At 49.0% G+C, this 14,745-nt stretch overlaps 1 protein-coding gene across 1 annotated transcript in view; it reads left to right on the top strand.

Moving 5' to 3' along the window:
• Window positions 1-14,745, top strand: part of CAMTA1 (calmodulin binding transcription activator 1) — an 821,930-nt gene that overhangs the window by 290,736 nt on the left and 516,449 nt on the right. The window lies entirely within an intron of this gene.

Genomic DNA, 14,745 nt, shown 5'->3' with positions numbered 1-14,745 from the left:
CCTTAAATGGTAAGAGTGGCTCACTGTGCCCGAACCGTTTGTACAAACAGTGTGGTTCAGGATGGTTCCTTCTCCGAGGGTATGTGTCAGGCAGAGGACCGGCCTCCAGTAAAGCCTGGGTGCTGAGACTCTGATGGGCTTCCCCGGGGGACGACACTTCGATGTGTTGTTCCAGCCTACTGCTGGAGGAACTAAGTGTGTCCCAAGTGTGGAATTAACGTGGGGCTCCACGGGGAGAGCACCCCTGGAAGCTTGCCCCTAGTTTTCCCCAGACTTCACCCCCAGACATCTTTCCCTTTGCTGATTTTTCTTTGCATCTTTTTGTTGAAATGAAGCTTAGCTGTGAATATGTTGGATCCTTTGAGTCTAAAAACTTGGGGTGGTCTTAGAATCCCCCAACACAGGGAGTCAGGGAAGGCCTCCTGATGAGGTGACATTTAGCTAAGATCTTGAGAGGTGGTAGGAGACGGTGTTGGAAAGCACCCTAGGCAAACCCAAGAGCTTATGCAAAGGCCCTGAGGTAGGAGCGGAAACAGGCTAGTGTGGATAGAGGTGTTCCCTGGATGGTGCGATGTGACATGGGCCCAGAGAGGGAGGTATAAAATCCTAGGTTATAGTGGCCCTTTCAGTCATATTAAGGAATTTGGACTTTACCTTATTTCTGATTCTACAACAACCTTACAAAATAGAAAAGATTAGCCCCATTTAAAAAAGTTCATTTATTTTGAGAGAGAGAGCTGGGGAGGGGTGGGGAGAGAGAATCCCAAGCAGGCTCCCTGCTATCAGCCCAGAGCCCAATTTAGGGCTCAATCCCACAACCATGAGATCGTGACCTGGGCTGAAATCAAGAGTTGGGGGCTTAACTGACGGAGCTGCCCAGGCTCAGTCCCATTTTATTAAGATGAAGGTAAGATCACCTGCCTGGCCTCCCACAGCCANCCATGAGATCGTGACCTGGGCTGAAATCAAGAGTTGGGGGCTTAACTGACGGAGCTGTCCAGGCTCAGTCCCATTTTATTAAGATGAAGAAGGTAAGATCACCTGCCTGGCCTCCCACAGCCGGTATAGGACAGGGCTTGCCATGAATTTAGGTCTGTCTGGCTTCTAGAAAGCCTGGGTTCTCTCCGTCAGACCCATGGTACAGACAAGGGCAGGACTTGACTCTTCCTGAGGAAAGTTACTGAGAATAGTTAAGCCGGGTTGCTGTTTTCTCTCCTTGCCCCCTGGATCTCCTGGATCTCCAGGGCTCACTGCTTTGGAAGAGTACTGTGCACAGTCACCTTTGGGGTGGGGAAGAGCTTTGTGACCACGAAAGGGTTCTGTCCCTGACGTGATAGGGTGTCTGTGCTGGAATCCCAACTGGGCGAGGCTTCAGCTTCATGCAGTGGTCTTAATACCTTTGTGCCTCAGTTTCTGTATCTGCAAAATGGGGATAATAGTGCCTCCTCAGTAGGCTTGCTCATTTACAGTTTCACTGAAGTGTAATAGATGAACAATAAACTGTACATGTTTCAGGTGCACAATTGGATAAGTTCTGACATAAGTATATACCATGCAAACATTACCACAGTCAAGATAATGGACAGATTCATCACCCGGAAGGTTTCCTTGGGCCCTTTATAATCAGTCTTTCCTGTCCCTTTCCTATCCCCAGACAAATATTTATATTGTCACTGTAAGATTAGTTTGCATCTTCTAGAATTTTATATAAGCCGTACTCTTTTAGATCTGGCTTCTTATACTCAACAAAATAATTATTTTGGGGTTCATCCGTATCATTGCATATATCAGCATGTGTCAGTGTGCAGTGTCATTGTTATTGCAGTGCACACCTGAAACTAATGCTGCATGTTAACTACACTGGAACTCAAATGAAAGCTTAATAAAAAATTATTGAGTAGCGGGGCGCCTGGGTGGCTTAGTCGGTTGAGCGTCCAACTTCCGCTTAGGTCATGATCTCGCGGTTCGTGGGTTCAAGCCCCGCGTCGGGCTCTGTGCTGACAGCTCAGAGCCTGGAGCCTGTTTCAGAGTCTGTGTCTCCCTCTCTCTCTGACCCTCCCCTGCTCACGCTGTGTCTCTCTCTCTCCTAGAAATAAAATAAAAAAAATTTAAAAAAAAATTATTGAGTAGCATCCCATTTTACAGACATGCCACAGTATTTTTTCCTATCTGTTCACCTATTGCTACGCAGATTTATTTCTAACTTTTGGCTATTACGAATACAATTGCTGTGGACATGTATATACAGATGCTTGTTTCCTTTGGGTAAACGCCTAGAAGCGGGGTGGTTGGATGGCATAGTAGGCATGTATTTAGTGTTACAAGAAGCCACCCAACTGCTTTCCATAGTGGTTGTATCATTTCACATTCCCACCACAGAGTGTGAGTTCCTCTTGGTCCACATCCTTGCCAACCCTTGGTATGGTCAACTCGTTTATTTACTTAAAACTTTTTGGGGTGCCTGTGGGGGGCCCAGTCGGTTGAGCAGCCGACTTCGGCTCAGGTCATGATCTCATAGTTCGTGTGTTCGAGCCCTGCGTCGCGCTCTGTGCTGACAGCTCAGAGCCTGGAGCCTGCTTTGGATTCTGTGTCTCCCCCTTGCTCTGCCCCTTCCCCACTCGTGCTCTGTCTCTGTTTCTCAACACTAAATAAGTGTTAAAATTTTTTTAAAAAACCCTTTTTTTAGCTAATCTACTGGCTGTGTAGCCACGTCGCTAATGACTAATAATGTCGATCATCTTTGCACATGCCCAGTTCTCACCCAGACATTTTCTGTGTATATTCAGATGTTTTGCCATTTGAAATTAGATTGTGTTCCTATTATTGCGTTGCTGGAGTTCTTTATATATTGTAGATAACAAGTTATTTGTTGGACATACGTTTTACAAACATTTTTTTCTTAGCCTGTGACTTGCCTTTTTATTTTCATAACAGGATCATTTGAAGACACAAAGTTTTAAATTGAGATGAAGTCAAATTTGTTGACTGATTCTTTTATGGCTCTTGGTTTTGTGTCATATTTAAGAAATCTTTGTCAAATCCAAGATCATTAGGATTTTTCTCTGTTTTCTTCCAGAAGTTTTATAGTTTATATCTTACATTTGTTTAGGTCTATCATCTTTTCCAGGTACTTTTGTATGTGGGGTGAGATGAGAGTAAACGTTTTCTTTTCTTTGTCGCCACTGTGGTCACCTGATTGTGTCAATACTCCTTGTTGAAATGATCATCTTTCCTCTTTGAACTGCCTTGGCCCCTTTACCGAAAATCAATTGACCATGTAGGGTATTTTCCTAACCTTTCTATTCTGTTCCTTTTTTTTTTTGTATATCTGTATTTGTGCCAATACCATATTTTATTAATACAGCTTTACATATATCTTCAAATCAGGTGGTGAAGTATTCCAATTTTATTTATTTTCTAAATTATTCTGGCTTTTCTGAGTAATTTTCATTTCCATATACATTTTAGAATAAGTTGATCAAAGTCTACAGAAAGCCTGCTAGGATTTTGATTAGAATTGCATTGAATGGGTAGATAAATTTAGAGAGAATCAGCATCTTAATAACATCACATTTTCCTTTCCATGAACGTGATATATCTCTCTACTTATGTTTTCTTTGATTTCGTTTAGCAGTGTTTTAGTTTTCACTGTACAGGTTTTGTACATATTTTGGTGATATTTGTCCCTGTATTTAATATTTTTGATGCTATTGTAAATGGAATTTAAAAGAATTTAACTTTCTGTTGTTGATGCTAGTATACAGACATACAACTGATTTTTCACACTCTGCCCTTATGTCCTGAAAACTTACTAGCCTTGTCTTTTAGCTCTGTTCATTCTATCATTTCATTGATTCCGTAGTATTTTCTCCCTAAACAATTATTGTCTCCAGTGAGTAAAACAAGTTTTCTTTTTTCTTTCTTTCTTTTTTTTTTTTTGCATTTGAATTTTAATTGAATTCTTTGGTATTCCAGAAGCCAAGTACTTGCTAACCCATAGCATTTACTTTCTCTGTCACTGCTGACTTTTCCATTCTTTTTTTTTTTTTATAGTTTATTGTCAAGTTGGTTTACATATAACACCCAGTGCTCATCCCAACAAGTGCCCTTTCTCATCCAATCTGTGTGCGCTCAATTCTTTCTCTTGCCATATTGCAATGGCTAGAAAATAAATATCGAAGCAGAGATCCCTGTGTGGTTCTCAATATTGGCCAGGAAATCATGCAGCCTTCTATTTGAGTTTGCTGAGAGTATTGGGGGGTATATTGACTTATAATTTTGTTTCCCCTGCTTCTCACTTTCATTCCTAGACCACCGTGGCCCCATCTTCCTTGCCAACTCTCCTTCCGTGCTTTCCAGGTCCTACCATCCCAGATCCTCCTTCTTGGCGATCTTCACAGATGCCCTGACTTGACCTCACTCATTCCTTGGAGACTCTGAAGCACATGGCTCACTGTCTCTTTCCAACATCACAGGCGTCATAATTCTTGGTGATTTTAATATCCATCTGTACAGAGATCCTCTCAAAACCCGGGGGTATTAGCTACGGATGTAATGCTCTCTGCTGTTACAGATGAGCCTCAGCATCTCAGTGGTGCAATTTAACGGAAGACCATTTATTGCTTGTGCCACACGCCGCTCACCTCCCTGATACTCACCTGTAAACCCAGCGTTGGGTCTCCTGGAGTCTTGCGTCGAAGCGGCCCGGTGTGGCTGGAGGAGAACGCACAACAGTGCCAACTGGTTTCACTTCGTACCTCCCGCCAGTGCCTCCCCACGGCCTTAGTGCTCCCTGGAGATTCCGAACGTGACTCTGTCCGTACCTGTGCCCAACTACGTCAGCTTCCTCCCCGCTCTCAGACAGCACCTCTGCTTGCTCTTCAGTCTTTCTTCTGACGTCACTGGAGAACCGAATAAATGAGATGGGCCCGTCAGCCCATGCACCTGGGCCTGTGTCCCGCCTCCCCTCCTGTTCCCACGGACCGCCCATCTGCGCTCCTCCGTGCGAGCTGGACTCCAGCCTCCCCTGCTCAGGGGCGCCGTTCCTGCACTCGTTCACTCTCTCTTGTTCAACCTGAGTGTTTCCCTCTGTCGGACCATTCCTATCACTATAAAACCGTCTATAGTATCTCTTAACATTTTTTCCCAAAAGTTTATTTATTTATTTATTTATTTAGAGGGGGAGGGGCAGAGAGAGAGGGAGAAAGAGAATCCCAAGCGGGCTCTGCACTGTCAGCACCGAGCCCGACACGGGGCTTGAACCTATGAACCGTGAGATCATGACCTGAGCTGAAATGAAGAGGCCAGTGCTTAACTGACTGAGCCACCCAGGTGCCCCATATAGTATCTTTTATTAAAACACGTGCCTCCTTGCCGCTGCTGTCCCTGGCCACCCCTCTGCAGCAGATGGCTTGCGCTGTCGTTTCATTCCTTCCTTCAGCTCCTCTACTCTGCCTTCTCCTATGCTTAGCCTCAGCCAGGCCTTTGTCTGCTTGGCTCCACCCAAAAACCTCTCGTTAAGGACCCCACACCCAGGGGCGACTGGGGGGCTCAGTCGGTTGAGCGTCCGACTTCAGCTCAGGTCATGATCTCACGGTTCTTGAGTTCGAGCCCCGTGTCGGGCTCTGTGCTGACAGCTCAGAGCCTGGAGCCTGTTTTGGATTCTGTGTCTCCCTCTCTCTCTGCCCCTCCCCTGCTCACCCTGTTTCTCTCTCTCAAAAATAAATAAACATTAAAAAAAGTTTTTAAAAACAGGACCCCACGCCCAGTGGCCGAGTGTCCGTCCTCACCTTGCTGCCTGTGAGAGGCATTCGATGTACCTGCGCAGCTCTTCCTCCAGAAACTGCTCGTCCCGGGTGCTCCTGCGGCCCCTTTTTGTCTCCCTTGAGCGTCTCCCATGAGCGTCTCCATGTCTTCCCACCCTGTGAATGCGGGGGGTCCCAGCACTCAGTTACTATGTTCCCCATTCCCTGCCCACATGCTCCCCGGGGACCCCCTCCAGGCCCTTAGCTTTACACGCCATCCTTGTGCGGGTGACCTCAAATTGCTCACTCCAGCCCTGACTCGATTCGTCACCTCCTAAAATGTTCACGCCCCGAGACTTCCCATGTCAGGAAGCGGCAACTGCGGTGGGCCCTCGTGTGCGCGAGTCAGGCCGGATCCCTTCTCTTTCTTTTCCCTCATCGGATCCATCAGCAGCCCTGCTGGCTCTAGATCCGGAACCCACGGGCATCTTCAGAGCCCTCATCCCTCCCTGTGGGCCACACTGCACGACCACTGGAGCCCTCTTTCAGGATTTCCTTTAAGCACGTTCCATCTGTCGTTGCCTGGAAGCCCCCGGCAGCTCTGATGCTACTCAAGGATTACAAAGCCCCGGCTCTTGCTACCTGTGTGAGCTCCTCTCCTGCCTGCCCGCCCTGCTCCGGCCTCTCTGGGTCGATGCCCCCTGCGTGCTCCCCCCCGGGGATGCTGCACACCTACCTTCCCGGCTTGGGGTGCTTTCTCCCAGATGTCCTGGTAGCCCCTCCCTCCCCCCACGCGTCTCTCAAGTGTCACCTTCGTGACCGCCCTACATACAAGAGCACCCTCATCCCTTCTCTCATCTTCTCTCTCCCCCACCGCCCGGCTCTGCATGGCACTGCCCGCAGCCCCTCGAAGAATCCAAGGGGCAGGAATTCTGACTCCTTGTTCGTGGCTCCGCCTCCTGGTGTCTGGAGAAGGGCCCACTCTGCCGCAGGGACCCAGCAAGTCATTTCTAGAATGAATAAATTTCAACCCGTGCCCTCGATTAATAAACAACAATTCCATGTCCTCCTTTAACATTAATTTAAATTTCGGAAATTAAATGCAATGACTGAAAGGGAAAAAAATCGCTCAAAATTTGAATCTGCATTTTTATCACTAATAACGATTATAAAAAATTTATGCTAATTTTAAAGATTCAAACTGTACAGAAATGCATAATAAAAAGTGAAAGATGATCCCGTCCACGTTTTCTCCCGTTACTGTTTCTTCCCCTAACACTTTCCCCGGTTCTACACCTCTGTCGGCAGTTTTGTGTATGTCATTTCTCTGTGTAGATAATACACACACACACACACACACACACACACACACTTTTTTAATGGTATCTTGTTCTTACTATATAGCTCCTTCTTTTTTTCCACCTAAAAATACACCAAAGATATTTTTCTATGCTAATACCTCTAGATCTTCGTTGACTGATCTGTTTTTCCCCCTCCCTCCCTCCAGGAGCACACACCACTTGTTAAGATCACTGTTTGTTTTTTCTCATTGCCAAGTAGTATTCCACTGTACACATAAACCACATCTTCTTTATGAAATCCTGCCATTTGCAGCGACATGGGTGGAACTGGAGGGTATTATGCAAAATGAAATAAGTCAGAGAAAGACAGATATCATATGTTTTCACTCATATGTGGAACTTGAGAAACTTAACAGAAGACCGTGGGGGAAGGGAAGGGGCAAAAAATTGTTATAAACAGAGAGGTAGGGAGGCAAATCATAAGAGACTCTTAAATACAGAGAACAAACTGAAGGTTGTTGGGGGGAGGGAAAGAGGGGAAAATGGGTGCTGGGCACTGAGGAGAGCACTTGTTGGGATGAGCACTGGGTGTTGTATGGAAGCAATGAACCACGGGAATCTACCCCCAAAACGAAGAGCACACTGTACACACTGTGTGCTAGCTAACTTGACAATAAATTATATTAAAAAAAAAAAAAGATCACTGTTTAAAAGCCCCTCCCTGGAAAGCCTGGATTATCTGACTCGAGTGTGACTTTTCCCACGTCAGGACCTTCCTGGCACTTTTCCCCATTGGTCTCCTGCCTGTAGTGTGGCTACTTGCTTCTCTGATTCATTGGATTACAAATTCTCCGGGGACCAGGCCGTGGGTGTCTTCTGTAGGTTTGTATCTTCCATAGGCGTGGGCTCAGTAGATGCTTAGATGGATGAATGGGCAGGTAGGTGGAAAATGAAAAGAAGTAGCTTCCCTTCCATTTTTTTTCCTGACTAAAGACACCTCAGCGTGCGTCATAACACAGATCTTGCAGGGCTGCTGGCTGGAGCCTGAGCTCCCTCACTTCAGTCCATCAGGTGAAATTGCCGGCTTGCTTGGCCACGGTGTGTGTGACACGTGTTGTCACTTTTAGAAACAAATAAACAGCAGTAACGATAATAACAGTAAAAATTACTGTTACCACTTAATTGCGTGCTTACCCTGGATGAGCACTGGGCTTAAATGCTTTATATACATTGTCATCTTTAATTTTCCACAGTCTCTATGAATTAGATACTGTTATTATTTCCATTTTATAGAAGAGGCTCAGAAAGGTGAAGGTACCAGCTCAGGGAACGCACAGCCACCCGGTGACGGTGGCAGGCCTTGAACCAGGGCTGTGTGAGTCGCAGCCCATCCCTGCACCTCTCCGACGGAGAGCCAGGCTCGCGCGGAATCGTTTCTTCCTGTTGGAACGGATGGCCTCTCTGATCGCAGAGAGCAACCCACCTGTGATTACTAGATTACTATGGAAACTTTTTTCTTCCCCCGGAGAAAGTAGTTCTGTCGGGTGCACATAAAGCTAGTAGTGAAAAGGCTCTCCAGAAAAACAAACTCTACCCCCGGCCTCAAAGAAAAAAATTCCTAATGTGGCTCTAACAAGGTCAGCCTCAGCTCCCTGACGCCTTGATTTCCATGGCCGCCTTCCTGCCTTAGCAAAGAGAAGATGAGCTGAGGAGTTAGACCCAGGAGAATAAACAGTTGGGTCCCAAGTGGTTTGTTCTATAAGCGGTAAACACTTTGGACAGCGTCATCAACTGTTTGTCAAACCCTGGGTTTTACAAAACTGAGTTTAAAAGAAAAAAAAAGCTATCTGCAGAGATTTTGTTAAAGTTCCACTTGGTTAGCATGCTTGCAACTCACACTGTAACAAAGCTTTAATATAATTAAATTTTAAATTCCATGTAGAATCTAGTGGGTAGGCAGATGTACCGGTATGTTAAACTTTATGTCGCTTGAAAATGGTTTTCAAGTACATCAGAGGGAGACCATCCAGCTGTAAAATTATCTGCTTTATGATGCCACATCACAGCTCTGATCTTTTTCTTTTAATTAAAAATGTACCTTAAAGTTGAACCATCCCCACTCTCGGCTACCTTTTTGCCTTTTTCTTAAAATATACCGACAGATGATGAGGTAGCGTGGCTGTTCCGTGAACCTTTGGGGATGTTTACGCAGGAAATCACTTTTCAATTAGATATTAATTTTTGTGGCTCTTGAGCTGGGCTCCGGCCGGGCCAAAGGTTAGCCTTCAGGTATCTGCTGTAGTCCAGCTGTGAGGCCTTTGGCGGGTCACACCTTCCACACTCTTGTACCAGTTCCAGGAATGGAAAAAAAAAAAGCCTTTCTTGTGACTTTTTGATGTCTGATTTTTTTTTCGGTGAGAAGTTATCCCTTTAATTTCAGAGATGTTAATTACATAGATGTTTCATTCTCTGTTAAAAAACAGACCACGTACAGCCAGGTGGTTGGTCATCAGCCATTGACCCCTTGATATGGCTAAAGCTCCCAGATCCTTCACAGAAGACCATAAAGGCAGTGGACTTGGGCACCTAGGTAATGGCCTTTGCAGGGGAAAAGGACATGGAAGGGCAAAGTGGGGGCTGGAATCCTCCCCAAGCCTGGTTCTAGTGGTAGCTAATTAACAGCTGTAAATACACTCAGTGTTACTTTTTAAATGAGATCAATCTTATAACACACCTATGATAGAGCCTTGTACACAGGAAGCCCTGAATAAATATTGGCTATTATTGAGATTATGAATATTTTATTCTTCTAATTATAATCAGATCCTGGTAGTCTCTCTTTAGGATCCTTCTGGAACCTACCAACAGGCAGAAGGAAGGGAAACAAGCAATGCCTTGCATGGCCCGGGAGAGCCATCAGCCGCCAGACAGGGCTGGTAATGGAGGGGCCATCTCGTCATGTCCCCAGCTATCAGGACAGAGAGTGGGGGCTCCTAGCTGAGAACGTGCTCATGTAGACACACAGTCAGCTGAGGTGGAGATGGTTTCCTGGACCCCCACCCCCACCCCATTCTCTCTGATAGCTTGGCTGCTTCCCTTCATCCCAGCTCGCTCTGCATCAGGAGGGGCCGGGCTAAGCCTCAGGAGTTGGCTGTTTCTTGTCGCCCACCGTTATTTGCTGGGGCGGCTGCCCGGGTGCTCCTGCCGTCGTAGCCCTGACGACCGCCCTCCCGGGCTGTATGCAGAATGGCCGACCACAGGGTGTCTCCTTGGATGTTAAGGAACCTTCTGGCTTGCGGTGGCCCCTCTGCTTTCTCGCACCCCTACGGGCATCTGTACCATCCACACCCTGTTGCAAGACGTGAGCTTCCTTCCGTTGCCCTGGGATGTGGCTGTGATGATGCTCTGGGAGAGCAGCGATCTGGGCCCTGCAGCCCTCTAGGCACCGGGGGTTTGTGGGAGGTTTGCTGAGCGGGGGCCGGGCTTGGGAACAAGGGACCCCATGTGGAGTGACTTGCTCTGGGGGCACAGGAGAAGCCAGCTTTCTCCTCCCTCCTGGGACTTCCAGTTGACTGGCCTGAGAAACAGCGCACATGCATATGAGTCTGCGGTAGGATGTGGGGGCATCCTCCACAGTGCGGGTGGGACCGTGTCACAGACGCTTCCGGATGCAGCCAGGCTTCCTGGAAGACGTGGGGACCAAAACAGAGGGGGAGGAGGCCGGTGAGGCCCAGATGGGGGGCCTCGCTGACTGGGGATTGTGGGCCAGCCTCACACAAGGTGCTGTGTTTGGGGCTGGGGTGGCCACTGCTGGAGGAGAGAGTCAACACAAGGCCAGCTGATGTTGGTGACAGGCTCATTACCTCCCTCTGACTGACACAGGACAGTCAGGAGGGGACGTACTGGCCAGGCTGCCTCGTGGCTCTTCTCACGCTTGCTGCCATCTCAGTTGAGGTGCTGTGTGGCTGCCCTTGTCAGGAGGCGGGTGACTTCAGGGTGCAGTGACAGAAAGAGGGCCTGGCCCAGCGTGGCCTGCAGCTCTGTGACCACGGGCAGGCGACACCCCCTCCCTGGGCCTCAGCTTCCTTCCCTGGAAAATAGGGTTCAGCTAGCAGTGTTCAAGGTCCCAACAGGCCGCACACATGGCGGATGCTGATTTTGCTGTTTTCATTTCTGCGCTGGACTTGGTTTTCCCGAGCTAAGATCCACATGGGAGGAGAGGGTCTAGATCCTTTCTCTCAAGGAGGCCTGAAAAGAGGATGGGCTGCTGATCTAACAGTGTGCTGGCCCCCCAGGGGCTGTGGGGAAGAGTGCCAGGCCAGAGCTCGTGGAAACCTCAGAGCTGCCATGCAGAGAAGGGCCTGGGCATGGGCTCTGAGGGTCCACAGCCCCTGGGGGGTGTCACTAGCAAGGTGACATGGGCCACAAGCCAGCTGCGGTCCAGGGAGGCATGTTGTCAAGAACTATGCCCTCGGACTGTTGGCAGAAGATGTCGGTCTCCACTCTAATCGTTATAAGTATTTTGAATATCAATCTCATCCTCGAGTGTTAGTCTCCGTGAGAAGCAAAACCCTTCCTTGAGACACCGCCGAATGCTCCATGGTCAGCGTCGTTCAGGGCCGCCTCAGGTGTGCGAAGCCAGAACCAGTCATGCTCTGCCCGCCTCGCCCAGCTCCTGAGCATCCACAGTCGGCTTCCTCCAACTGTTTCTCTGGATGGAACTGGCTTTTCGGGTCTGATTATTTCAATCTTGGCTCGATTATTCCTACTTGGCTTCTTGGGGGGCCCCTTCCCTGCGGCCACCTGTCAGCTCTGTTCCATGGCAACGGCCCACATCACCAGGCAACGGTGAGATTCTTTTCTCCAAGGAACCAACATGTCCTGGGTGTCAACTCGCCCAGTGTTCTCACCTTCTCCCACGAAGTCCTCACAGAGCACTGACGGCACAGGCCTGAAGAGGTGTGCCCCCAGCTGCAGGGCAGACACCCCCTTTCCCAGTCACAGGACAAAAAGGTGTTTTTGGTCACCCTGAAATACTGACTCTTAGGAATTTAGATAAAGCAACTCAGATGTCAAAGTACATTACTGCCACTAATTTAGTTGTAAGAACCTGTAGAAAATCATATGTATGTGACCTAAGTTCTTTGTGGAAATGTGACTTTTTCATTCTTGTGTTTTGCAAAATGGTTTTTATTCATGCTCTCTGTGTGCATGTTGCCCGATCTCCCTGAATGTTAGCCTTCTCATCTGCACAGCAGAGGGGACGCGCTTCTGGCGTTTGAGGCACGATGCTACACTGGACATGTTATCCTGTGTGTCTGTGTCGGCTCAAGACACAGACACTGTGTCACAGACACTGGAGACACTGGAGGCTGGAAGTCAGCACCAGGATCCTGGCAGGGTGACATATGAATTTAGGGGGGACACAGTTTAGTCCACAGCACCAGGCCGTGAGGCCCAATAGATAATAGATATAACATAGGGCAGGTTTCTTAAATTTGCGTTGTAAGTGCGCGCTGTGGTCTCCGAATTGTAAGGACTCACTCTTGTTGCAAGAGCTGTTTGCCAGGCTCGTTTGTACAGATGTTAGTTGTAACTGTGAAGTCCCACCTCTCAGGGTAATTCCTAAAATGGTGACACGTTTGTTTGCTACCTTTACCGGTTTCATCTGATGACCCCTGTGAGCATCCCAAACTCGTACTGACTGAGGCTTTAGCTAATGTGTCTCCTCCAAAAGTCCTTTATTACTCAAAGCAGAGCAACTGCGAGAATGTTCCCTGTCATTTGAACACTCGGAAGTTGTCAGCTGGAAGTTGGTCGTTTGTACCTCATGGCAAACCACCAGGTGACACCCCTTGCTTATTTGTCCCATTTCACAAGTGTAGAGCAAGACATGGGGTGGCTGGGCCACTGGTCAGAGCCGCATGGCCAGACTTGAACCCGGATGGATTGTCTTTCTCCCAGAGCTGTGTCCTTTGGGTCGCATCCCTGGGCTCTTGAGGGGAAGTGATGGGAGGAAAGGGTGGGGGGTTCAATGACCCCGCTAAGACCTTCCAGGGGATGAGTTTCAAAGAAAGCGCTTGGTCAGAGCCCCTCTTGCCGAATCTCCTAAGATCCATATTAGCCCCCAGAGGCAAGGATGCCTCCTCCGCACGGGGCTGGCCCTGAGTCCTTCTGCCTTTCCCTTCCTGGGCCCGGGGCAGGGAGCGCACCTTTCTGCTGCTCCCCCGTGGCTTATGTGTGGCTCCAGATCCTTCTCCATCTTGCCTTAAATAAGAGCTGTAGTCGGCTGCCAGCTTTTTCCTCCGTTGTATTTATGGAAGCCACTAAAACCTTCAAAAAAAGGTTTAATTCAATGTGAGGTTCTATCTTTGAAGAAATTTGTTTAATAGTGCAGGGAAAATTGGGCTTTCAGCACAGGAGGAGCAGGCCTTCGCTGTAACTCAGAGAGGCAGTGGGACTGGAGAAGGCAGTGCCGGTGAAGCCGGGAGCTTAGGAGGAGGTGGTGGACGCCGGGTGGGGCCGAGCCCAAGCAGAGGGCTCCCAGGGAAGGCAGGGTGACAGGAAAGTGCCTGCTCAGTGTCTGGTGACCCTGGGGAGGAGGCCGGAGCCAGAGCCTGGGCCGCCAGGAATGGGTGGTATTGATCCATGAGTCTGTGAACCCCTAGGGGGTCGGGGATCTCAGTCACCTGGGCACCTGCATGCGGCCAGCCATCCGATGGTGGCTTCCTGGCTGGGTGTGTGACACGTCTGAATTAGTAGAAGGAGAGGCGGCCGTTAAGGGAAATGAGTGTGGTGTGGTGCTTTGTGGTGTGGAGGAAAGAGCTGGGGATTAGCCCAGTCCTGGGTTCAAATCCCCCTCTGCTGTTCGGGAGCTCTGTGGCCTTGCACCAGTTGCCTAATCGTCCCGACTGTCAGCCTGTGTCATGCAATGGCGACAGTTCCTACCCCTGGACAGCTGCGTGCAAGGGGTATCGCTTCCATTTCCCAAGCGCCCAGTGTGCGTGTGGCGCTACGCCGCATGCCTAAATTGCCTCGTTTTGTTTAAATGAGATGTTTCTAAAGGCCCTGCTGCTCAGTGAGGGCAGCTCCGTCTCCGCCTCCACGAGAACTGGGCAGCGGGTTGTTCCAGAAGCAGCCCATGAGCCCACCTCCCCCTCGCTGCGCGATCATCTGGGGCCTGGGAATGTTAAATGTCCACTCTCATAGCTGCGGCAGGGGAAGGCACTCTCGATAAAGGCGTGGACAGATACGGACGCGTGGGAAGGTTATCTTTCAATTAAGAATGGGGGTAATTTTTCCCGCCTGGAGTCTCGTCCAGGAATATCCGTTTCACTGGTTTGGCGAGTAGCCGTGTGGAGGCTGCCTGGCCGGTTGCTGGCCTCTGTGGTCTTCCTTTCCCTCCACGCCGGGCGCCCCCAGCATCCTGAAGTTTCCTCCTGGATCGAGCCCCAAGCAGGGACCTGGGCACCTGTCCCTGGGCTCAGAGACCTGTCCTGCGTCATGGGGCTGGGTCCCCCCTGGACAGCTGGAAGGAGGGGCCGCTGAAGTGTCAGGTGGGGGGGGCGAGGGCGGGTGGCCCTCCAGATGTCAGTCCTACTTCTTTCCGTTAAAAATTAAAACTTTTCTTTTTAGAGCGGTTTTAGTTTCACGTTAAAAGTGAGGGGAAGGTACAGGGAGTGTTCATGTTCCGCCCTCAC

This window comes from Crocuta crocuta, unplaced genomic scaffold (genome assembly GCF_008692635.1).
Source record: "Crocuta crocuta isolate KB4526 unplaced genomic scaffold, BGI_CrCroc_1.0 scaffold13, whole genome shotgun sequence".
In the NCBI taxonomy this organism is placed as follows: Eukaryota; Metazoa; Chordata; class Mammalia; order Carnivora; family Hyaenidae; genus Crocuta; species Crocuta crocuta.
Note: the sequence above shows the minus strand (reverse complement) of the source record. Positions and strands in the feature narration are given on the sequence as shown.